Source organism: Acomys russatus, chromosome 23 (assembly GCF_903995435.1).
Source record: "Acomys russatus chromosome 23, mAcoRus1.1, whole genome shotgun sequence".
NCBI classification, from domain to species: Eukaryota; Metazoa; Chordata; class Mammalia; order Rodentia; family Muridae; genus Acomys; species Acomys russatus.
Window position 1 is genome coordinate 683,600 of NC_067159.1, and position 26,446 is coordinate 710,045.

General features: G+C 45.6%; 1 protein-coding gene across 6 annotated transcripts in view; it reads right to left on the reverse strand.

Moving 5' to 3' along the window:
- Bcl9 (BCL9 transcription coactivator) overlaps nt 1–26,446 on the reverse strand; it is a 115,600-nt gene that overhangs the window by 72,842 nt on the left and 16,312 nt on the right. For 5 of the 6 annotated variants that reach the window (XM_051166012.1, XM_051166009.1, XM_051166011.1 and 2 more), the window contains exon 1: nt 13,740–14,035. The exons of the other annotated variant lie outside the window; for it this stretch is intronic. The gene's annotated coding sequence lies outside the window, so the exon portion shown is untranslated. Of the gene's footprint in view, nt 1–13,739; nt 14,036–26,446 lie in introns of those variants that run through there. 6 annotated transcript variants of the gene reach the window in all.

Here is a 26,446-nt window from a genome sequence, read left to right on the forward strand (position 1 = left end):
ACCATTATTTGAATTGGATTTAGAGGCTTCTGCACTTAGTCACATAATATATTAAGAACTATGATGTTGTGGTGCCTAGGCAGACATGTTGGGTCTTTAGGGGAGGAGAGGGATCTGTGCTGGAGGGGAGGGTGACTCCTGCACAGGGTGCTGAGGAATGAAGCAGGGACCTCGAGGAAACTAAGTCAAGACTAGTTACTTTTCAGCAGGGGAATCAGAGTCACATAACTCAGCTTTCTTTTCTTTTTTGGAGAGGAGGGTTTTGAGACAGGGTTTCTCTGTGTAGCTCTGGCTGTCCTGGACTCACTTTCTAGACCAGGCTGGCCTCGAACTCACAGCGGTCCACCTGCCTCCACCTCCTGAGAGCTGGGATCAAAGGCGTGCGCCACCATGCCCATGATGTAGCTTTCTAACCACCACCATAAATAAACGAAGAGGCCAGCAGTGTTGGTGTCGTCGTCTTTATTCTGTAACTGCTAATGTGTTCTAAAGCAAGTCCTCTATGCCTTGGGGTTTGCATCTGAAAGGAGAGTAGTGGTCCTCGCCTTGGGTGGGGGGCCGTTGGGAAGGTTGTGTGAGATGGCCACAAAATAAAATGAAAACGTGTGCAAGATGCTCTTCAGGCACCTCAGGAGCCGGGAATAGGATTGTCTAAGACACATCTGAAGATAAAGAGCACTTTTTCACTCATCTCATGAAATTTCCTCCCAAGAGCATAAGAAGCAGTATATTGAGTGAAGGGACCATGGAGCAGGTAAGACCCGGGAGGCAGCAGCTCCTGAGGCTGCCACGCTGAGTGGGAAAGCTGGCAGGGACATCCTCAGCACACACTGGTGCAGCTCGCCATTTCCAACCAGCTCTTTTAGCTCTCGCAACAAACCTAGGCATAGGGACCAGAGTTATGCATGCCACTCCAGGCTGCGCAGAGGATGCACAGGGCCAGGAACTGGAATTCAGGCTTCCTGTTGGCATAGTGCACAGGTAGCCTGCCACCCTGCAGGCTGCCTGTCTCATGGCTGTTGCTTCACAAACCCGGGCCTATTGGGCCTCACATTTACTCATTTGTTAAGTCTGTGCTAGGACGGGGTGCTGCCGCTAATGGCTAAAATGAAGGCTGGAGATAATCGGGGATTTCAATTATCCTGCCTATCTCTGACCTCCATTACCAAGGATAATCAGAAGCTAGCTCTAGCAATTTTCTGAAACTTTCATTAATTTTAAATAAATTTATACAATGTCATCCCCCGCCACCCCCAACTTTACCCAAATTAAAATGTCCTTGTCTTTTCAGTTTCTCATTACAGGCGAATCCCTTGCGCATCTTTGAGACTATCTGTTGTTTTTCTCTGGGTCCTTTGTAATTCTGCTTTGTTTTCTTTGAAATGAGAGGACTCAATGCTGCATTCTGATTTTTAAGGTGAAGTCATAACATCAATGTATATCATTAAAATGTTTTATTGTAATTACAGAAATAGTCAATGCCAAATTACATGCACTATATTATTTTCCGCATTCTTTTTTATTCCATTCTCAAAGTTAATACAACCTATTATATCTCATTCACTCTTCTGACTGCTGCTGCACGGCGAGCAGATGTCTCCACTGAGCAGTGCACAATGAATCTGAGATCCTTTTCCTGAGCACTTACAAGTAGAGCGATTCACAGCCCATCAGCGAGGATGAGCTACTTCGATTGTTCCTTCCAGTGTACATTAGCTTGCACTTGTCTACATAAAATTTCAAAGAATCACAGATATTAAAGATGGGAGGGACCAGCTAGTTTATCTAGCCTTTCCACTCTGCCTGCAAAAACCAGCAAAGAAAGTAATTTTTATCACTTCACACTGCTTTTGTTGATGCTTACTGATAATAATTTCAATGAATGGCTACAGCATGTAAATCTCTTTCACCCCCAAACCATTGACACTTTTTGTTTGTTGTTTGTCCGTTTCTAACTGGAAATGTTACTCTGTAGCCCAGGATGTCCTGTACTTGTTAGGTAGCCCAGGTTGGCTTCAAAGGCATGGCAACTCCCCTGTCAACCTCTGAGTGCTGGTATTATATGCAGGAGCTACCATGCCTGCTTTAAGATCCTCCTTCCCTCACAGACATGCAGGTTCCTGTGCCTGGAGCCAAGCCTACCATGGCAAAATTCAATTTGGTTGAGCTCAGTAAGCAATTTTGAATACCACTTGCCAGACAGGGCAACCACTTTGTGGTCTGTGGGATACACAGAACCTAAAATGCTGCAGTGTTTTCTGTTGCTGCAATAAACTCCAGGACCAAAAGCAACTTGGGGAAGAAAGGGCTCATTTGGCTTCCACACTCCAGGTCCTCGTTCATCACTGAGGGCCACCAGGGTCGGAGCCTGGGGGCAAGAACTGATGCAGAAGCCATGGAGGAGCACTGCTGAATGGCTCACTCCCCATGACTTGCGCAGTTTGCTTTCTTATAGAACCTAAGACCACCTGCCCAGGAGTGGCACTGCTCAGAGTGTCTTCCCACACCAATTGTTAATCAGGAAAATATTCCACAGATTTGCCTACAGGCAAATGGAGGCATTTTCTCAGTTGAGGATCCTTCTTTCTGGAGCTGTGTCAAGTTGACAAAAAAACTAATCGGCACACACCAGTTCCCTTCTGTACTGTCTGTGACTGATCTGTGGTAATCAGTGTATGAAGCTCTGATGGCCACTTGGAACAAAGCAGAAGATGCCATGGGCTGCTGGATCTTTGGAAGAAGAAAAGAACATAATGTTCACTGACAAGAACTTGGGGAGAGGAGACTTGAACAGAGGACCCACCAAACAAATCAAGAGCTGTCCATTGGGTTTCTGCCTTGCAGGCCAGTGAATGGAAACTGAACACAGCAAATGTCTACGTGGGGGCTTCGTTGAATTAGATTAGGGTATAGAAACTCAATTTAATCAACAACCAGAACACACAGACCAACAAGCACAAGCATACAGAATATCTTAAAGTAGTGTTATTTTTAAAAATAATAATAATAATCCAGGAAACCTGATGTTAAATATAATGAAAATTGGGAATTTCTAATTACAGACTAAAATGTCTAATCAAGGAATAAGTAAACGCAGGCTGGAGAGATGGCTCAGTGGTTAAGAGCACTTGGGTTTGGGTTTGGTTTCTGAGACAGGGTTCCTCTGTATAGCCTTGCCCTGTCCTGAACTTGCTTTGTAGACCAGGTTGGCCTCAAACTCACAGAGATCCATCTGCCTCTGTCACCCCAAGAGCTGGGATTAAAGATGTGTGCCGCCATACCCGGATGAGCATTTGCTCTTGATGAAGAGCTCGGCGTGATTCTCAGCACCTACATGGCAGGCAGCTCACAACCACCCAGAGCTCAAGTTTCAGAGAATTCGATGCTCTCTTGGGACTTCCAAGGGCACACAGCACACAGACACATATGCAAGCCAAACACTCACAAATAAACCTTAAAGAGACAAGGAGGAGGAGGGGACAGATGGCCTGCCTGCATTCTCTAAGACTCCCTTAGTGCCATCAAGATCTGGCAGATGCACCATTCAGGCCCTAGGCAGCTGTCTTACAGCTTTGGAGCCCCAACTTTGAAAGCACAGAATGGGTAAGTCCATTTTCTGACTCCATTAGTGGGTATCTGCATAAGTGCAGACCGGGGAAATACCATTGCTGCCATGTGATTATTAAGGGTAGATAGTTCACCATTTTCCCTCAAAGAGCCTAATTGTTGAAAACAACGCATGCATATCACATGTTTACTATATTGTGATATAAAGTTAACTATTCAATACCATCTTTAGAAAATCACTAGTGTGAAGAGAAGGGAAATTATGGAGGGCTTCTACTACTTCCAAAGTTGTCCCCAAAGGACAATTGCAAATGTCATCTCCTTCATGAAGCCTTCCCCAGTTCCACTGCCATGTTCATCACGGCCAAATTAATCTCTCCTTCCCTTGACAGCTGCAGTTTTTGATCCATTGCTATATGGTTTAGAATTAGCTGTGTTACTATCCCCCTCCCCCACCAGGATGAACACACCTCAAGGGTAGTGAATCAAGCCCAACTCGTCTTGAATTCCTCATGTTGTCACCTGATTTCTTATTTCCTGATACAGTAGATATCCTTCACACGGTTGTTAAATCCTTTCTTCAGATCTCAGAGACCTTATTTTGACATAGTTGAATTATTTTTTTTCAAATCATTTGTACCCATTCCAGAAGTTATCCTTGCCTATTGCATCACAGCACATAGGTTCAGGTACACACTTGGGTTGGGTGCCTACCAAAATCTACCATCTAGTTAGCCTACATCTCTGGGGAGTGAGTTAAATTAGTCCCTTCAGTAAGACCTAAGCCTTGACTCGGTTATATCTAACTCGGGAAATTTCTGGAGTCAGACTGCCTAGATTTAAGTGACACACCCTGAAGCTGTGGCTATCATCTACTATTTGTAAGATCTTGGGAAGGACGTTGGCATCCTCAACTATGAGAGGGAAGTGTTAACTGCAGTGGTGTATGAAAAAGCTTAGCTTATGTCCTCTTTCCTTCTTGGGGCTTTTGTCACTGTTTTACTTTGTGAGTTGGCCGGTGCTGGAGGTCAAACTTAGGGGTTGGTATAGCTGGACAAATGTTCTCTCACTAGGCTACATCCCCAGCAGCATTGTTATTGTTTTCTCATTCATAAAGTAGAAACACAAGTCTCTCGGGATTGCTCCAAGGAGTCAATGATGTAACAAGTGAAATTTCATTCAGTGTATTATCTCATCAACATCTCCTTCCTTTCTGTGTATTAGAGTAATTGCTACAATCAAACAAGGACCCATTAATGCCAGGTAATGTATTACTCTAACTATATGATCTCACCTAATTTAATTCACATTACAAGGTATTGAAATAGTTTGGGTTGTCCATATTTGACAGGGGAGCGAAGTGAGCTGGAGAGCGAATAAACAGTCGGAGGCCACATCACCAGTTCCATTCAGGTTGTTCAGAATATCAGATAAAAAAGATCAAGACCAGACTAGGGAAGCCTAGGGAAAGTCACATGGGAAGGAAGTCCAGGCCCAACTCCCTATGGAGCTGGTCTTCATTTCCAGGGTTACGCTTGCTTTGTAAACTAGCCTCTGGGATCTGTGTCAACATGTGTTCACACTCAGCACTCACCAACTCTTGTTGTTTAACAAGTGTACAACACAATATCATTCATCTAAGAGCTGGGTCTAGCCCACTTGTGTCTCCTAGTCTCTTTCTTAGTTATGAATTTGCTCTTCATCTCACGGCTTTCTTATCACAGTGATAACCAATTATAATCAATGAAAGATTTAAATTTTTAATAACCTGGTTATTCTTAACTTAGACTCATAATGGACTTACATTAGATATGGTAAATATGTTGTTGGCAGCTCCACAGGATGGAAGGGAGCCCTCCCAATAGTTTCTACCAGAAAGCCTCTCTGTTTACATCAAACAGAAGTGGCCTCTGCCTCGCTCCTATATAGGCTTTGGGAGGCCTTCGAACAATTGAACAACCACAACCACAGATTTACCAGGGGTTATAAGTGTGCCACCAAAGAAAAGAGAAAGGGCACTAATTGCATTCTCAGGAACAAAGGACTGAGAGAACAAAGTGGTCATCAGGAAAACTACAGCTGAAAGACCATGAGCCAAGAAGCCACAGAGGGGCCAACGCGGAGCCTGGACGTGAGAGTAAAGGCGAGTCTAAGAAGCAACAGTCAGCTGTCAACAGACAGCTATGAAATTAAAATATGCTCCCTTAATCCAGCTAAAAGTCCAAGGCCACAGGGAACCAAAGGAGACGGAGAATGGCAGGTGGCTGTCCCTGGAGCTGGCACTGTCCTGCAAAGGCATCCAGTTCTGGCTTCCACTTTTCAGTGCGTATCCTCACCACGAATGGCCCTCAGCTTGAGGAAACTTAGGTGAGTTAGTTCTTTACAGCTAAAAGCCCTTGTCCAGAGGGTTCTGCACTTACACCCATGCTTAGAAAATTAAAGCGTATACTTCTTTCTTTATTTCTGATGGTTCAGATGTCTCGAGACCTCCTGTTCACTTTAATGCTTTGTGATTGTGCAGACTTTCTAGGGGAACACCCCGTCTTTAACTACTGCCTATATATCAATAAATGATCCCACAAAGAGTTAGGCAGCAAAGGTAAGCCATGCACTGAGTACCTGGGATTCTTTGACATAAAAATAGAACTCTTAGTAGGAATTACAAGGCTCAAGAATGAGAAACTAGAGAAACAGCCTAGCATAAGGCGAAGAAAGATTCGGGCAACGACTTTGCAACATTCTTTTACAAAAGAACAATTACCGCAGGAGGCATTTTCTTTCTTTCTTCTTCTTCTTCTTTTCTTTTTGCAGCCCTCCCTGACCTTGAACTCACTATGCAGCACCCGTTGGTCTTGAACTTACAGAGATCCATCCACTCTGCCTCTCCAAGGCTGGGATTAAAGGTGTGTGTGCCACCACACTCAGCTGGTTAAGTTATTCATAAGATGTTTTCTTGTCCTTTTCCGTGTGTCTATGGTGTATGTGCACTTGCACCTGTATGTGAGGGTGCGCTTGCCCAAGTATATGCACGTAGAGGCTAGAGGTGGATGTCAAGTGTCTTCCTTTATCGCTCTCCACCTGTTTTTTTGAGGCAGGGTCTCGCACAGAATCTGAAAAGGAACATCTGCAGGCCTAGGAGATCTGCCTGTTTCCATACACCCCACCCCTCCCCCACCCACCCCAGCCCAACTCTGGAGTCACAAACACACGCCACAAACACATGTCTGGCTTTTTACTTGGATGCTGGGGATCTGAACTTGGGTCCTTAGCTCCTCATGCTTGCATAGCAAGCACTTTACCCACAGATCCATCTCCCCAGGGCCACAACAAGCTATTTCCAATGCAAATTGTTTACTCATTCAACAACCTTGATTTGCTGCTTGCTCTGTTTCACCCTGCCCTGGGCATTAAGATACGAAGACTGAAATCTCATGCCAACCCTTGAGGATACAACAGCCTAAAGAGGTAGGCAGTGAAGTCCGTGCAGGGCTGCCTAAGTACATGCTCACGCTAGGTGCTCCAGAATGGATGCAGTCGTTTGGGACTAGGGAGTTTCCTTGAAGAAATGCCAGGAGCTGGTTTGGAAAAGATAACGTAGAAGACAGTCCAGGCTGAGGGACCCTGGGCCCTGACATGTGACTTCAATTCCCACGTCTTGAGTCTGTGCTGGCTTAGACACCTGAGTACATCATGTGCTTCTATATAGTAAACCGCCAAACAGCCATCGTGAGAGCAAACAAGCTCTTGTCACTTCAGTGTGTCCTCCGTCCACAGATTGCCAGCCAACACCCATGACAAAGTCAAGCATGCCTAGATGACATAATGGCTGCTTCAGGGACCCCAAGCTTTCCTTCTGTATCTGGTGGTGGCGTGGCTTCTTCCAAAGGCCATTGAGGGCAGTTTGGGTCCTGTATTTCTTTTTCAGAAAAAAGAGTGATTATGTTTTGTTGTTGTTTTGCATGTGTGTGTGTGTGTGTGTGTGTGTGTGTGTGTGTGTGTTGTAGCTGTAAAAGATCTCCAAAGCTTTAGACTTCAAGGTATTTTTAATCATCAACTGCGTAACATAAAAAGCACCTGGTAACTACTAGGGATCATTGAAAATGAGCTGAGCAACAGTGATACATAGAATGCTTTTGTTTATCACCCTGTTAGCATCCATCAACAGCTAAATAGTCTACACTTGTCTACAGAGTGCTATCGTACTGCCTAAAACGTTTGTTGATAAAGCCATTCCAGCTTCCCCACCTCTGAAGACACTAACATATTTCTGTTATAGTATACATTTTAGGATGATTATGAAATAAACAAGAGATTCAATGTTAGGAATTTTAAACAGCCCAGAATAAAAGAATAAGTACAACGTAATTAGACACACTCTTCAAAATCCCCTTTCTGAGTTCGAAAGTAATTATATCTTATGCACTATATATTTTTTCAGATAAAAAAATTAAGACCAGTTAAAGAAGTTGGTCTACTAACTGTCAACGCAAGCCTAAAACGACTCCCCTGCTACAAGTAAGATGGTATTCCTAAAACAAAGCAGACGAATTTACTCTGGAGTTCTAAAAATGGCATTAAGAGCTATCATGCAAAATTTTTTAAATTATATCTTTCAAAGGTTTATCCAACTCTGAACGGATAGTATTTGAAATGACTTGCAGAGGTGATATGAATGAAATCATCATTTATTCTCTAGCTTTTCTGTCTGAATCTCAGTCACCGTTCAGTTTGCTACTCACACCCTAAGCTAGGTACGGAGTCTACACAGCCACACACTTGGCAGCAAGTCTCCCACGAGAAAAACCTCCATGCGTTGCGTATGATAAAGACTGCCAATAGGCCTGCCACCCCCAGAGCAGAGTGTGAAATGCATGGTGTAAAGTCAGCACTACAGTGGCTTAAACTGGTCCTTTGCACCTTCAAAACAACATGTGAACGCAACACAAAAGGGACAGCATGGCTACCATAAGGAACTGCGTGAGGACAGTGAAGCTGAGGGATGCACCCAGTGCCCGTCCATTTTAAATTCATACTTACTATACAGGAAGACGTGCATTCAAAATAGCTCATTCTTTTGAAAACGGTTCTTTAGCCTCTTGCACATGTGCCTGCATGCTGACTGACAAATTCTCTTGCAATCCATAAATTACAATCCCACTCTTTCCTAATGTGCTTTCACTTCAAAATGTCAATATAGTTTGTATGTATGCAATTGCGTTATTCTATATGGCCACAAAGCCCACCGCACTTTTAATTTGGCAATTGGAGCTCTTGAATTGGGCCTTGTGTAAATGACTAGACTGTCACGTTAGCCTATTCAGAGGGTCAGAAAAACAGCTGACTAGCCTCGCTGAAATGGATCTCAGAGATGATTTCATCCAGAACCTTCACTCTAACAGGAATACAGAGGAGGACAGGGATTCTGTCAAAACCAAGGCAAAAGCTGGTATAATGTCCTTTATAGAAAGCACGTCACTGTTAAGTCAGAACTGGGAATCCTTTTCTAAGATCAATTAACTAAAACTATTTTTAAAAATCTGTAGGTTTTTTTTTTTGTTGTTGCTGTTGTTTAAAAAAAAAAAAAGCAGGAGGTGGGATACCCAAACTCAGGTTATTTCTGACCTGTTACCAAGGACTCTTCCATCTGAATTATGTGGCACGTGACTCTGCTTGTTGTCTTCTGAAGAAATGACCTAACACAGCGGCTCTCAGCCTTCCTACTGCGCGACCCTTTCATACAGTTCCTCATGCTGTGGTGAGCCACCCCCCCCCCCCCCCCCCCCCCCCCCCCCCCAACGACAAAATTATTTCGTTGCTACTTCATAACTGTAATTTTGCTACTGTCATGGGTCGCAATGTAAGTATCTGTGTTTTGCGATGGTCTTAGATGACCCCTGTGAAAGGGTCGTTTGACCCCCAGGGGGGTCACAACCCACAGGCCTAGAACGGCTGGCCTAAGAGGAGCATTTAATTGGTTAGCCACCTCACGCTGGGTTGCCTTGTGGGTCCTTGGCAGAGTCACAGAACCTTACTTACGTACAACCCAAGGTTAACAATACTACTTAACTCAGAGAGCTGCTAAAACAGAGGACTAAGCCCCAGTCTTAGCGCACACTAAGATGCCAAAGCTTAAAAGACCTGCAGAAAGTGTCTATGTCACATCTTATATTTATGTCTCTTGTGGGGAGAGAAACCATAAATTCCCTTCTATAAACCTCCACGCAAAAACAACATTTGCGGCTAATGAGTTTCGGCAATGGCCTGCACCCAGGGCTGGGTTTGCCTGGAGTGGGCCTAGAGGCACTTGCACAAGTATCTGTACGTGGAACCTTTTATTTATTTTATTTTATTTTATTTATTTATTTATTTTTGGTTTTGTTTTGTTTTTCCGAGACAGGGTTTCTCTGTGTAGCCTTGGCTGTCCTGGACTCACTTTGTAGACCAGGCTGGCCTCGAACTCACAGCGATCCGCCTGCCTCTGCCTCCCGAGTGCTGGGATTAAAGGCGTGCGCCACCACACCCAGCACGTGGAACCTTTTAAAGTGTCCTAACAGCCTTCACTTCTGTTCTCTCGGACTTAAGAAGGACCCGTGTCCCTGCTCACTGGCGCCTGTAAAGTTTGTCTTCCACCCAGGCCCTCATTTTGTTGATCTTTCAACTGCCTACTCTCTTTGGGGGACTCTACCAATGCCAATTCCAGCTGCCTCTCCCACCGGTGCCGTCACAGTGAGCGACACCTATAGGAGGAGTATGTCCGGAAGCGGTCAACGACATTGAACCAAAGGCCTAAACCACAGGTTCCAAAGGCAGACATGACAGTCTTCTGATTTAGGGTGACACATCACCGCGTAACAATGCTGGGTGAGTGGAAACGACCCCCGCTTTGCCCATGATGTGACTTAACCACACAGTGTCTGTGGGTTCCCGAGGCGTGGGCACCAAGCCTGTGCTCTGTGTGTGTGTGGGCGTGTCTGTCTTCTTTTTCAACCATTCGCCTTTAAAAAGAAGTAGCAGAAGATTGACGGCCCCAACGACAACACTACCCTGAGTGCAGGAGAAAGTACAATGGAGCACGCCAAGCGCCTCCTCGGAACTGACTGGCACCACAGGTGTGTTCTCTCCAAGGCAGACTACAAAGAGGAAGTTGGGGGGAACTTCTGATATCACCAGCTCAGTAAGAGTTTAATAACCTGACCCCAAATGAGTTTGGCTGAACTTTATTTTTTCTTTTTTTAATAAGATGTTGCCTTATAGTTAGATACCTGGCTCCGCTGAGAGGGGTGGGGAAAACCATTTTGTTGTAGTACCGTCTTTGGAGTTCCAAAATGACAGTGACAGTGGTGGCGTTTCCTGCAGCTAAGTCTTTAGTATCAGACCAGGAACCATGGAAGAAGTGACCGGAGACAAGAGCCTTGCTAACCACAGTCTTCCAGCACCGAGGACGGCTTAACGGCACAGAGGCTAAAGTAAACGTGAATCACCCGGATCAGGAATGTTATATAGGCCGTCTCACAACAAGTGTGAAGTTGTTAATAGTACGAGTGTAAAACGAGTGTAAAGGTTAGCAGACTTTATTTGCGTCTCTGTTGTACTGTGTGTACAGGGTGAGGGGAATGGGGGGGGGGGGACAGCCATTTCCTTCAGCCATTGGGATCCTTGGCTCTGTGCACCTGGGACAGGGGACCTCAACCACAAAGAAAAAAAACCCAACCCCCCTCCAAAAGAACAAACAAAACAAACCCCGACAATTTGTGAAGCCAGTAACTTAAACAGCCTTATGCTGCACCCTAATGCACATGCTCTGTTCAATATGCACTGTCAATGCTGGGACTGCTGGTTTGTGTGGACTCGGTGGTTGGTGTGGCTCATACTGACACGAGTGGACAGTGTCTGAGGATGGACACCTTGCTCTTCCCTAAGCCTCGGTACACTGACACAAGTCAGTGGTGTGGCCAACGTCCCCTGCGCTGTGTCCTGTTGTGGCTGGCACAGGGTGCTGGCTGAACCCAGCGCATTGAGTACAGCAGGGAAAGATGCTTACTCCTAAGTGTGGGAGACTAAGTGTGGTGATGAGGTTGGGGTGGCTGGGCATGACAGCCTTTGCTAGGCTTGGGGCCCTGTGGTTCGGTCAGCTTCACCAAGCACCCTCATCCAAAGCATGACAAGTAATCTTTCTTCTCCCTTCTAGTTCTGAAATGCCAACATTTAAAAAAAGAAAGAAAAAAAAAAAGATTATCTGGACCCAGAAGCTTGTCAAAGACAAATCATAGCTAGGTTTTCAGCCTTCATGGCAGATGATGATTAAGTCTTAAAATGTAAAACATTAAAATAGCATAAAGAAGTTCTGGGGCCCTTGTAGCAGGTGGAGGCCCCTAATGCCTTTCTCTCATCTTCTCCCACACCCAGCAACAAGGTTTCCAGGCAGGCCTCCAGGAAGAGCATAAACACTCTTAGCCAGGGATGGCTCTTTGCCTGGATTCTGGGCTATCACAGGCCACCTGAAACATTTGAGTTAGGATAAAAGGAGTCACAGCCACCCAGACTTCTATATTTTTTTTTCTTTTAAACAAATAGTAAGACAGAGTCTCAAAAAGACTAAAACCAGGCAAGCAAAACCCCTAGAGAATTTCAAGAGGGCTTTAGCCAAGAGGCTTCATGCGAAGGCAAACGAGACTCACAATTCAAAAGCATAAGCAGACATTTTTTTTCCTTCCAAACAAACATGCGGAAGATGTATATTAGGCGCTGGTTTCAGTCTCCTCCCAGTTCTCAAGACGCCACTTTAAAAAGCAAAAGGTTCTATCCACAAAACCGCCAGAGGAAAAAACAGCCATCGCATTCTTACCCTCCACACTGATATTTACTCTCCGATAAATGGCAATTGTAAATAAATCTCATTTAATCTCTAAAAGCCGCAATAAAAATCTTTAACCTCCAAGGTAGTTTACAAATGTGCACGCACACCCTGCCAGCACCAGAAAACACAAGGTCTTGAATAAAGGGCTTTAACGGGAGACACGTTTTTTCCTCTGAGAATCTTATATTGACCTTTAAAAAATATATATGTATGTATGGAGGAGGAGGAGGAAAGGGGGGAAACCCAAGCCCTCCCACCCTATTCTCTGTACAAATCGGCCAGTAAATCTAAGGAAAAGACACAAGAGAAAAGGACAGAAGCCAACAGGTGGAAAGGGGGTTTTTGTTTCATTAGAAACGGTCAGACACTTGATCTGGGCTCGCGAGTCTGTTTGTCTCCGGGTGTCTTTAATGACGGTTTTATCATCATGACGCCGATAATCAGGAATAATGGTCACACTTCTACTTTGTGATTCCACAGCAATCGCCAGCCTGAAGATTTCCTTCCACACACAATTACATGCACTGGGCTGATGTTTGCCTTCATCCCAGGGAGGGGTGCAGCATCCCCAATCAGCTCTCCTGCTTTGGCAGATTAGGTAAACTGAGGCTGGGGGGGGTGGAACCCAACAACTCCTTTATAGTGTCTCGGAGCAGAGAATTCCCCGAAACTGGAAAAGTTTGTGGATGTCTCGGGGCAGCCCTCTCGCTCACCCTTCTGGCTGGCCATGCCGCGCTCTTCCTCAGAGTCTGGACTGGGTGATAAAGACTGGGGGTACCTCCCCTTCACTACGAGGCACGCCAGGGCAGTGTGTGGGAGGTCCACATACACACCCAGACCCACAGGCATACTCGCACACACAAAGCGCCATGCAATCTCTGCAGTCACTCAGTTAGAGCTCCAGCCAGCCTCGCTCAGCCTGCGAATGCACAGTGCGGAGCTTCCGAGGCCTCCTTGGGCTCCCGGCTACGGCTTCTCTGAAATAGGGCTCTGCCCTTCTCTTCCTCTCTTCCAGGCTCCTCTCCCTCTCTCTTTTCTTTCCCTCCCACCCTCCACCCTCCCACCCTCCTCCCACCCCTCTCCTTCCATCCCTTCTCCCCCCCCACCAACCCAGAGGCGCAGATCGTGTTACTGGGGTTCCCTGGAAAGAGGGGCCATCCCCAGCCCTAAGCGTCTGGCAAAAGACTTCAGGGGCACAGCAGCAGCTCCGATCGCAGAACCCGAGCGCTTCTCCTTAGCAGCGCAGGAATGAGACCCCCCACTTCAAGGCACAGGCGAGCACGCTCGCCACAGAACGAATTGTTAGAGTGCTTACCTTTTTCATGAGCACAGATTCTGGAGAATCACTGCAGAAACCGGAGGGAAGTGAAAGAAGACAAAAAAGACCCTTTTCCAGCAATCCCTGGCCTCCTGGTATCAAGACACCAGGACAACATCAAAGCAACTTAGGGGGAACACTTTAGGGGCCTATTGTCTGCTCTGGTCTGATCTGTTTTTCTTCTGCCTCCCCCTCTTGCTGCGGTGACACTTGGTACGGCCCAGGCATTCATGCCAAGTAGCTTTCACACATGGAAGCTTGTCTCAAGCAATTGCTGACAAGCCACAAACAAGACATTCTCCCTCCCTTCTACGCACCCCCCCACTCACCCCCCCCCCCACCTTTTCCTCCTTCCCTCTTGTCTCCCCTCCTCCTTCCTTCTGAATGCAAACTAAAACTCTCCAGTGACAGGCAGGCTTGCAGGCTTGGCCTAGCTGCTCACACAGACACACAGACACACACACACACACACACAGACACACACACACACACACACTCGCACAGTCACACGCCAGCAGCTCGGCTAGTTGCTCCTGCACTGGTGGAGTTAAGAGACAGGAAGGGGCCCTGGCTGAGTGGGGGGCAGGGAGAGAGAGAGGGAGAGTAAGATCAGAGGAAGCTGAGCCCTAGCAAAATGGCAGTAGAGAGGTGAGCCCTTGGAAAGCCAGCAGTGGCCACACACGTGTGCACACATACAGACTCAGACGCAATCTGAGCTCAAGAAGAGTGGGGGTGGGGTGGGGGGAATGACCCAGAAGGGAAAAAGCCAAGGTCCATGAGCTTGGAGTTGGAGGAGTGGGGAGATGGGGTGGGGGGACCTAGGACTGATCTTAGCGTGGACCAGGATAGGTGGTTTTGTTCTTTCTTTCTTTCTTTCTTTCTTTCTTTCTTTCTTTCTTTCTTTCTTTCTTTCTTTCTATTTCTTCCCTGAAGGATCTAGTCCTCTTTTACCATCTAACAGGGCATATACCCAAGCTACTGATTAAATAAAATCATAAAATGTGGAAATGTGGCAGTCAACTTCACTGTAGGTTCAACTTGGACCCAGCTTTTTTTTTTTTTTAAGTGAAGCACACCCTACCCCCCCCCCCAACCCTGGAGAGCAGCAGCAAGGAGCATAGTAAGTAGTGTAAACTCCGAGGGCTGTGAAGTATGGTGCAGAAGTTACTGATTGCCAGGCTGCTGGAATTTAAGGAAGGTGGGTAAGAGCTGGGGGGAGGGGCGTCTGGGTGAGCTGTTTTCTAGGAATGAAGGGGAGTGAGGTAGGATAATGAGCCAGGCTGGAAGCAAGCAAGATCGTGATTGGTGTGGAGGGAGGAGGTGGGAAATGGGGGGGGGGGACTAAAAAAAATAAAAAATAAAAAGAAGAAAAACTGGAAGTCCAGAGACTGAAACACGAGGAGCAAATGAGATGGCAAAGAAAGGCGCAAACTGTGAGAAAAGGACTAACAAAGGACATGAGGGTTTTGCAGGAACTCGGGATGGCTGGTGGACAGTGCGAAGAGGACAGGGCACTGTTAAGTGACTCATATCGCCTGCAAGCTATGGTCCCAGGGTGAAGCCCACACGGCTGTCCTGGTGAACCTTGGCTCGCTCCCCACAAGTGTTCAGCCTGAGCTCTGTTCTGCATGAAGGTCACTTCTACCCCTTACCAGATTCTTCTCCAAAATGGAAGTTGTGTGGACACAAATCACACCCCCCTTGACAGGCACACAGTAAGAAATAAACAATGACTTTTCACACACTTCAGCCTAGCAAAATGACTTGTCACTGCCTGAGACAATGACAGAGGCTTCCCTGTCCTCTTATGTCCGTGCCCCCCACCCCCGCTTCGCTTGCTCCCCATTATTACTGACCCTGGGAACTGTGCATTTGGATTCCAATTTACAACCATGGCAGTGATAGTAATACTAATGACCTTTATGGAATAGTGATTTGATTCCCAACATCTTCCCAAGCATTTATGTCACGAAGTCATTTTTGTTAAGACCATTTTCACTTAAAGATTGTATCTCTTTGTTTGGTTTGAGACAGGGTCTTACTACAGCTCTGGCTAGCCTGGAACTCACTATGTAGATCAGGCTGGCCTCAAACTCACAGAGACCCACCTACCATGCCTCCTGTGTGCTGGTATTACCATGACAGGCAACATATGTGTGTGTGTACACATATATACACATACATGTTCATTTACACACACACGGCACAGATGGAACTAGAGAGATGGCTTAGTGTTAAGGGCACTGGCTGCTCTTCCAAGGTATTGGTGTTCTATTTCCAGCACCCACGTAGCTAACAGTGGTCTATAACTCTAGTTCTAGGGTATCTGATGCCCCTTGTGGTCTCATTGGGTACATGCAGATATATGCATATACCACTCCCCGTCTATACATTATTTTAAAATGATAAAAATAAATGCATTTTAGCAAGCAGCTTAGAGAAGGTGAGTGTGTCTGAGGCCACAGAGTAGAGCAGAAGTGGAACTAAACTGAGCCCGGTGTGCTTCTAGGGCCCCGGCATACCCTGCCACATCGTGCTCTCTCGCTAGAGAAGCCCACATGCTCCACAGCACCTCACATCCAAGCACACGGAGCCCCACTGGCTGTCCACGCAGGCGTGCTGCTTCCTCCTGGACCGTAGGTCTGGATTCTCTAACTTCAACCCCAGGGAACTTAGAACCTCTTCTTGGCAGGCAACAGAGTCACCCTGCACTTCTAAGTGAGGATGACTCACTGTACACAATGAGGCCTCCCAGATAATAATTGCATAAAGGGTCACTGTGACCTTCAGGGACCATTCGAAGATGGCCCTGCAATGGAGAAAAGCACCTGAGACCAGGAAAGCTGTCCAGTTTAAAAAAAAAAAAAAAAAAAAAAAAGGAAAAACATCTACGAAAGTGTGGATGGTGGTGATGACAAAAGTTGACACGTGCCCATGCACATGCAATATAAACACATGCACACACATATGTGCAGACAATATAAACACATGCACAAACACAAAATACAAATGTATACACACATAATATATATACATGAACACACATACACATATATGCATACATACACATATGTACAAACATACATGCACATACAAGTATACACAAAATACATAGAAGCACACACAAATATCCACATTCATATATAAACACACTGTGGTATACATGCACACAGACACATGTACACATATGAAACAACTCCAGAAGGGCTGAACTCCCACTGCTGGTTTTCTGGACCATGATGTTGAGGCTTTGAGTCTGTATAATTTGTTAAGGAGACTGAGTGAGGAAGTGGTGGCTCAGATGTGACCCTGGCCATCTTTTAAGTACCACTGTCTTTCCATTGGACTTCAGTTATAAGAGGAAAAATCGAAATGCTGATGAAGAGGAGAACCACCATGACTCTACTGTCTGGGTCCTTTTTATCTTGTGACATCTTTACTAAGCAGTGAAGGAAGAGAGCAGCATGTTTTAGGGCCCTTGGGAAACCCTAACTGCCCATTTCTTCCACTGTCCCTCCTTGCAGGGACAGAGTGTACTGAGCCTCCAGTCTGAATTGGTTCATGGAAGCTCCAGGTCAAATATCAGAGCCTCCAATTCCGATGCTTCCCCTGACAACTCCAAAGAGAAGAAGGAAACCCAAGGGGGTGCGTGAACAGCTCAGCACGTGAGTGTTCCCAAGTGTGTTTTACAACATCTCCAAATGCTGAGTGTTGTGCAAAGGCGAAGGGCCTGGACTCTTGGCCAGAACAGGGTGCTAGTGCCCAGGTAGCTGGTCAGCTGTTCCACCTGCCTTCTGCCCAATGGGCATTGGTTACTTTATTTCATTTCACCAGAGAGAATTATCACCAATCACAAATGTATTTGCACAGAAAACAGTCTTTTTAAAAATACAGATACCTGTGAAGAAAGCTAAGCAAATCAGTCGTTCATACTTTAGTGTGAATTATCTCATTACTCTACTTTCCTACGAATAGCTAGTTCATATCAAATAGTCATTCAGATTATAGGAACAAAACAGGGAAGCAAGCAAAGGCCTAGGAACGTAGCCTCTGGGTTAGACAGGTCTAACGTGGAGAGCATTCAAAATTATAGAAAGACGAAGAACACTATGAGATGGAATAACTTTTGAAGAGCTTCCAAGCAGACAAGCTTTTATTTGAAACAAACGCAGATTGAAAAGGTGAGGGGTGGGAGTGACAGAGAAATCCCTTGGAACTTGCTCTGGTATCCTGACCTTGAACTTGTGGTCACCCCAGGTCCACCTGCTAAGTGCTGGTAATCAAACCCTGTGCCTGGTGCAGGCTCAGTTAGCGTCACTAAGCCCTAGTGGCCTTGGTTAACCTGAGGAGGAAGAACCGGAGCTTTATCTTTCTCCATTTCCTTTCTGGTTTTGTATCTGGTACAGAAAAAGGGTTCCCCGGGGATCACTGTGAGACTTGAGTCTCAGTCAAAACATGGGGAAATCCTCGGATTTCTAAATATCCAAGTTTATAAATAAAAAATAAAAAAAAAAAAGAAAAGAAAGAAAGAAAGAAAGAAAGAAAGAAAAGAAAAAGCCCATTCATAATTTAACACCTACCTACCTAAAAAGAATGTGGGTGTCACACAAATGAGGCTTCTCTCTCCTCCACATCACTGGAAGGAGAATTTTCTGACGAAAAAAAGAGAGAATCAAGCAGAAAATTTTTTAAAAATCCCGGTTTTACCAAGCTAAAGAAGCAAGTTAGAAGCAGACAGGACTAGAAGCCACATAATAGTCATATGTCCTGACATTAAGTGGGATGTATTATACAGAAACAGTATATGAAATAAGAATGCTACCTAAGGCCTGGCATGGTGGCACATGCTTTTAATCCCAGCACTGGGAGGCAGAGACAGGTGGATTGCTGTGACTGTGAGGCCAGCCTGGTCAACATAGTAAGTACCAGGGCAGCCAGGGTTACATTAGTAAGACTCTGTCTCAAGCAAACAAACAAACGAGAATACTACTATAGTGAATGTAAGCATGTTTTTGTTTTGATTCCAAACGTGAGATGTGGAACAGACTTGTGAGGGTTGGTGCGTGATATTTGTCCACCTAGAAAGGGAACTGCTTCATGCGGGGACATCATCTTTGCCAGTTGCAAAACATCCTGTAAGGACTATGGGGGAGTATAAGTAGTCCAAATAGCAAAGAGCAATCACTTTTGCATCACTTTGCATTGCTTGGCTGTTTGTTGCTCCCCTTTGAGATGCTCCCAGAGAGAAAAGCTCGAGAGAATGTTTTTAGCCTCTGGTGGCTGAAATTGTGGTCGCTTTTGCTGAATCGCTGGTTTGCTGTTTAACGGGTCTGCTGAAATCCTGACTATGAAGAGTGGAATCGCTCCAAGAAACAGAGTCTAAAAAGGTCGACCCCTCCTGTTCCCATTAAGCTCTGTTCTCTCCTATATAGGGTAGGTGGGGTGGAAGGGAGGCAGAGACATTAAAGAATGCCAAATAAAGTAGGTTTTAAAATGACCACAGCCTAATATTGCCTAAGAGGGCTAAGCCGAGACGCCAGTAGACACACTCTTTGTATAGACCATCTCACTTAATCCCTACAATTGTCCCTTGTAAGTCAGAGAACTACCAGCAAGGACACAACCTAATGCTTTGTTTTTGAAACTTGGTGTCTTATGGTTTTGGATTTTAACTGCCCAACCTTTCTGAGCTTTGATTTTTTTCATTTGTGAACTGAAGATATTAATAGCGCCTTCCTTATGGGATTATTTTAGGGATGAAATGAGATAATGAATGTATCTGAAAGGTTTAGCTCAGTGCGTGGCACAAATGAAGCAATCAGCAAATGTTCGATGTTATCAGTGTTCAGCCCACGGCCACCCAGTTCATAAATACTAGGGACTCATACTGGGCTCTGTTCGACCCCCAACCCCTGATCTTTACTGCTATTTTATCTTGTCTAAATTGCTATTGATTTCAGTGACTAGAGGCCGTTGAAGAGACCTTAGCTCCTCCCTTGAATTCTAGTTCAAAAGTGTAAATATTCAAGGAAAATATTTTCTATGCTGTGTCTTAGAGGAATGATGCCAGTAATTCAAAAATACTCCATGGAAAGGCCCTGAAAATTAACCCTTAGAATTCAATTGCCTGAGAAGTACATGAGAAGAAAATCATGGGGTTTGCTTTGTTTTGTTTTTTGGGGTGTGTGTGTTTTGTTTTGTTTTGTTGAGACAGAGTCTCTCTGTGTTAGTCCTGGCTGTCCTGGACTCACTTTGTAGATCAGGCTGGCCTCAAACTCAAAGCAAAATGCCTGCTTCTGCCTCCCAATTGCTGGGATTAAAGGCATGCCCCACCCCCCCCAGCGAGTGTGTGTGTGTGTGTGTGTGTGTGTGTGTGTGTGTGTGTGTGTGTGTGTGTATTGTTTGTTGCTGGTTTTTGAGACAGGTTTTTGTAAGTGTCGATTTTATTTTCTCAGATGAGGGAATAGAGATGAGAGGCATACGCAAGCTTTAAGAATACTTGGCTTGGGTGGAGCTCCGAGTGTTTCTATCTCTGTTCTGTCTATCCCTAGGCCTAGGCCTAGAAACTTCTAGCCTCTGTACAATCTAATCTTCTGTAAGCCCAGACCTCAAAGGCTTCAGCTTTTAGCCTCTGGTGACTTAGGCCTAGCTGAATAAGCTCACCCTTTCTAGCTTTTTCTGAACTTTATCTGGCTGGTTCAACTCAGCTGTCCTGGCTTAAATTCCTCTCCAAGATGATTGATTCAATCTGGCTTCTTTTGCCTTCTCACTGAATTTCTCTGCTTGGAAAAATTGCCTCTGAACTGCACTGGCTGCACAAACTGAACTGAGCTGCACAAAGTCAAGTGAACTGCACCAAACTCAACTCTTCTCTATCCATGCACTGCTCTTAAGTAGCCTTTCCTTCCTGTCTGTTTTCTGAGAGTTGTGCAACCTATCTCTGACTCATTCTGTCTAATTTTTCTCTGATTTGCCTGGCCCTCAACTAGACGATGTCATTGTTTGGGATTAATGGTGTATACTGAGAGTATGTCTGTATTACAGCTGGATCACACGCACGTAGGTCTTTGGAGGTGATCCCTTGCCAGAGTAACCATGTTGCTGGATTAAAATACCTCTATAGGGTTTCTCTATGTAGCCTTAGCCATGTGGTTGTCCTGGAATTTGCTCCATGGACCAGGCTGGCCTTGAACTCAGAGATCCACCTGCCTCTGCCTCCCAAGTGCTGGGATTAAACGTATGTACCACCACCCAGCACAAACTCTTTTTAGGCCTTACAAATTATTGTCTCGTCTCCTCTTCTTAGTTAAGCTATCTATCAATAAAGAGCATCACAAGAGGCCAAAAGTGGTGGTGTGGAAGGAAGAAGCAGATGTTTGGGTAACCAAGTTACAGCGTGCCTTTTCTAGACAGTTAGGAGATAGAGAACCATGGTTTATATGGATAAATAAATTGTTCACTGGGTGGTGGTGGCACACATCTTTGATCCCAGCACTTGGGAGGCAGTGGATCTCTAAGTTCAAAAGTCAGCATGGTCTACAGAGCAAGTTTCAGGACAGCCAGGGCTACAGAGAGAAACCTGTCTTGAAAACACAGCATAGACAGACAGACAGACAGACAGACAGACAGACACACACACACACACACACACACCAAAAAAAAAAAAAAAAAGACCTGAAAGAAAATGTGTATCAAGGAGATATGCACACCAGCTCCAGTGGAAAAAAAAATCTCCTTCTGGGTAAATGAACACAGCTTCTCCATTCTTCCTCAACTACGACGACTCAGAATAGCCTCACCCGGGGTAGACTGGCACGCCTGCCAGCCAACAGATTCAACCTTAACAGACAAAGAGTTCTGCCCAAGTCATGTTTGGTTGATTCATGCAGGCTAACAGGTAACCAACGGTAATTTGGAGTTTGCAAATTTCAATCTAAGATAGGTGTGCTTTCATACACACAGTCCTCTGCCTAGGAAGCCCAGCCTCAATGGCACAACATGAAGCCCAAACATGAAGCTCTTTACATGTTAACATACCCAAGGTGTATGTACAGTAAATAATGCAATAGGCTTTTTAGTGGATCAGAAATGCCATTTTGTTATTTTCTCTCTCCTGTGAAAGAAAGTGTGGAAAACCCTGAGAAAAGTTTATAGTGTTAACAGAGGCAAGGACGGTGCACTCTAGAACATACCACATTTGCCATGACGTGGGTTTACAATTTTCCTTCTCTGAGACCTGCTTCTGTGTGGCTCACAGCTCATTGGAGCAGAAAGGCGTGGCAGAGCTACCAGAGGAAGCGACTGGTTTTGGTAAACAAAGCCATGTCCCAAAGGGAGCTGATCAGAGGAGTCCAGCAGGTCTGGGGACAGCCAGAAAGGAGACTAGCTGTCTTGGCTGACCTTAGTCATGAACACGAGCTTTCAGCAGCTCTGAATGGGCAACAGGACTGAGGTATGACCTGAGTCCCTTGTGCCTCTCAGGGCTGTTCAGAAACAGCTGGTCAGGTCACTTGCTACAGCTAAGTGGTCTGCCAAAGTCCTGAGTTCAACTTAACATCACTGAGATGGGAACTTACAGGGGGATTTCCTACCAGCCTGGCTCAAGGGTTCGTGTCATTCAGGGCTACAGAAAAGCAAGGAGATAAAAGCTCCCAAAATATTCCAGCCGAGTTCCTAGTTCCTTGGGGCCTGAGGTTGCTTGACCTTGGGACATCCAAAATGGAAAGGATGCAATTATCTCTGTGAAAGACAGTTTAATAGCAATAGAAAAGGGACTGAGGCCAGGAAAAGGAAATTTATCTTTCATATCACATCTTTTGCTCAGCAATGAAATGTGTACCGTTCATAAAGATGAAAGATACATTAGAAGTTGCACCGAAGGCATTGTTTTGAATTTGTTCAGTGAATGCTTGCCTTCTCCTCCTGTTCAAAATCCTGTTCTGCCAGGAGCACATTGAGTAAGGTAGTATCCTGGAGAAATGGGGGGATAGGGAGGGGAAGATGGGGAGGCAAGAGGAGGAAAAGAAGAGAGAGGGAAGAGGATGGGAAGGGGAGAGGATGGGAGAGAGATAGATAGATAGATAGATAGAGAGAGAGAGAGAGAGAGAGAGAGAGAGAGAGAGAGAGAGATTCCTTTGTGTTCTTCCTTCTTCCCCACTTGAGTCTTGAGTCTTGCACCCAGCAACTGCCAGGCGCTCTGTCACCCCCAGATGATGCCTGACTGAGAACCACAACATACAAAGAGTCTGTGGCCTGGCGGGAATTTAGGGAATTTGTTTCTAGCACCAGAAAAGAGATTCAGAGAAATGAGGAGAAATAAAATTTTCATTCTTCAGAGAAGTTTGGAGAAATGCTTCACTGAGGTTGCGGGTGTTTGATATAAACACTGACAAGTCAGAGAGTTTCAACAGGTCTTGTGGGCCGAGTGGAGGACCCTGCCCTTCCCACTGAGAAGGCATAAAGGTCAAGTTAGGACATTGCTTCCAGCAGGGCAAGGCACACCTTTAACCCCAGCAGAGGCAAGCAGATCTCTTGAGTTTGAGGCCAGCGTGGTCTACATAGTGACTTCCAGGACAGCAGGGTTGTTATACATTGAAACCCTTGTCTCAAATAAACAAAAGCAAAACAACAACAACAATAAGGAGAGAGAGAGAGAGGGAGGGAGGGAGGGAGGGGGAGAGAGAGGAATTGCTTTTACACTCCCTTGCTCCTTTAATCCTCAACCAGACCCCAGAATGGCAGGTCCCTTTGTTCCCTGTGACTCTCAGGCCAAATCCATCCTGACCCCTTTTGGATAAGGATAGTTTTTACATTGTTAAATAGTGGTTGTAAAAGAAAAAAAAAAACCAAAGGAATAATGTTTCATGATGCAAAAGTTTACGAAATCCAAATTTTAATCTCTAAAAAATAAGATTTTGTTGAGATCCCTCTGCTTTCTTTCATCCGAGTGTTGTCTCTAGTTGTTTTTCAGTGTCAACCTCACAGGTGAGTAGTTGTAGCAGAGACCATTATGGTCTGCAGAACTGCAACCACTCCTGACTGGTGTTTTTCAGAGAAACAGCTGCTGATCCATGCTCTACACTTTAGCAGCTTTTAGCCATCTTCTCCAAACTTCTGTGATGTGAAGATGCAGGCCTCCCGGGTATGGCAAAGACAACATGGCACGTCTGTGTTTTTAGCATTATTTAACTGTCCATACTTGTGGATGGAGTTTAGGTTCTTGCACGTTCTAGGCAAGGTCTGTACCACAGAGCTAGATCCTCAGCCCCGTGGCATCATTTTGAGATTGAGCCACTAACACTTGGCACATGTGGAATTGTATGTGTATAATACAATTGACCAGTCTGTCTTAGGGTCACTATTGTGATGAAATACCATGACCCAAGCCACTAGGGGGAGGAGAGGGTTTATTCATAGCTTACACTTCTGGATCACAGTTCATCATCGAAGGAAGTCAGGCCAGGAACTCAAGCAGGGCAGGAACCTAGAGGCAGGAGCTGATGCAGAGGCCATGGAGGGGTGTTGCTTACTGGCTTGCTCGTCATGGCTTCCTCGGCCAGCTTTCTTATAGAATCCAGGGCCACCACCTGCCCAGGGATGGCCCCACTCCAGATCTAACTCTGTTTTCTAGTGTCTTCAGGAACCGGTGCTCAAGGGCACATAGGCCCTAAGTCCAGACACACACACACACACACACACACACACACACCATACACACATTCATGCACATAACTTAAAATAAAAATAAATTTTAAACCTAACAAAACCAAAAGCTGCCAGGCAGTGGTGGTCCACACCTTAAATCCAACACTTGGGAAGCAGAGGCAGATAGATCTCCAGGTTCAAGGCCAGCTTGGTCTACATAGTGAACTACAAGTCAGGCACGATTATGTAGAGAAACCCTGTGGTGGTGGGGGGGGGGACTATTGCTGTCATTTAACAATAAGGAAAAGGGAAATAAAACCTTGTGTGTCCAAGATCACACAATTATGATCAGAAAAGCCTTGAATTCTGTATCTAGTGTTTTTTTTTTTTTTTTTTTTTTCTCCTTCCACAGCTTCTTAGGTTAGGAATAAATTTCTTGTTAGAGTTTTTCTTCTTCCTTCCTTTCTTTTTTTTGGGGGAGGAGGGGAGGGGTTTCTCTGTGCAGCCCTGGCTATCCTGGACTTTCTTTGTAGACCAGGCTGGCCTCGAGCTCAAAGAGAGCAACCTGCTTCTACCTCCCAAGTGCTGGGATTAAAGGCATGAGCCACCACTGCTCAGCGAGTTTCTTCTTTCTAAAACACTGTCCATCTGCCCCTTTTAGAGTCAGGGAAACCATATAAAGATTAAAAATTAAGTGTTTCTATTAGCTGGAATGGTCCAGGGCACCACTAAAGACAATGATGGGGAGGAAGTGGAGGAAGTGGAGGGATGACTTACATCTGTGGTGCAGGCGCTCACGAACCTTTCCACAGACTTGACTCCGTGGCAAGCCCGTTCTGTGGACTGAGAGCTGGGAGTCACCCAGAGTCTATATGTGTATGCCAGTTCAGGTAAGAAGGCATCTGGCAAATCACTAGTGATTTTATTATTTCCTTTCACCTCCAGGTGCCCCAGAGGTGGGCTGGACTACGTGTGGGTCAGGGGCAGACCATGACACCCCAAGTTCTCGTTCTGAAGGGTTAGAAAAAAACTATTCTTAATCCTGCCTCCCACCTGTCCCTTGTAATTTCAGGTGGTTAAAAAGAATGTGGATCGATGGGCCAGACAGATGAGTTTGGGGGTGAAGCTGAGCCGGACTCTAAATCTGGCCCTAGCACTTATTAGCTCCGTGACCCTGCTCCGCCCTTCCCTTGTCACAGCTGGCTGTATTTATCCCTGCTTTCCCATTTCCACTTTGTGCCACCGGGAAAGTCCTTGCTGGTCCCCTGGCAGGCACCTTCCAGCCTGAAGATTCATTTCTTGGGGCTTAGAGCTCTGCCAAGGAGAGCTGACATATGAAGCCAGTGACACCACGGCAATTTAATTCCGTGGACTTAGAGCTAGGAGTCACCTAAAGTCTACAGGCTCATTATTCCTGCATTGAAGCCCATCTTTTTCCTTCCCACCAACCATGAGACATGGGCCCCTGGCCTGGTCCTTTCTTTTCCTCCCTATTCTCTGGATCCCACTTTGCCTCTTCTCGGGACCTCAGCCTCTCCCACATTAGCATCCTTCCTGGCTTCCCTCCATGGGTATTTAAATGAGCTCGGATCTTTCTCTTCTTAATTCGGGACAATACCAGGCCTTATGGGGCCCGACACCCTCTGCAGAGAGTGATTACCTCACTTCTCTCCTCTGCCAAACTTCTTAGAAGAATTACTTAAAGACTTTGATAGACAGATGGGAGAAATCTCAGTATATAAGGAAGACATATGTTTGTTGGAAGGGAAAGACTGGACAGCTCAGAGGTTGGTTGAGGTCTGGAAGAAAGAAAAACCAAAAACCAAAACAAAACTCCCCCCAGAAACACTGAACCTGAAAGTCAATGTGAACCTTTCCTGCCACGTAGCAGGGTGTGGGTTCCTGTTCTGGGTAGGTGTTATGGAGGACAAGTTTAACACCTACTATATATCTGTCTGTCTTCAAGCTGCTCACAGCTTCACATAAACACTCAGTTACGGTATCAACATGAGCCAGTGAGTGACAAAGGCTGAGCGGACCAGACCCATAAAGGTTAGGGG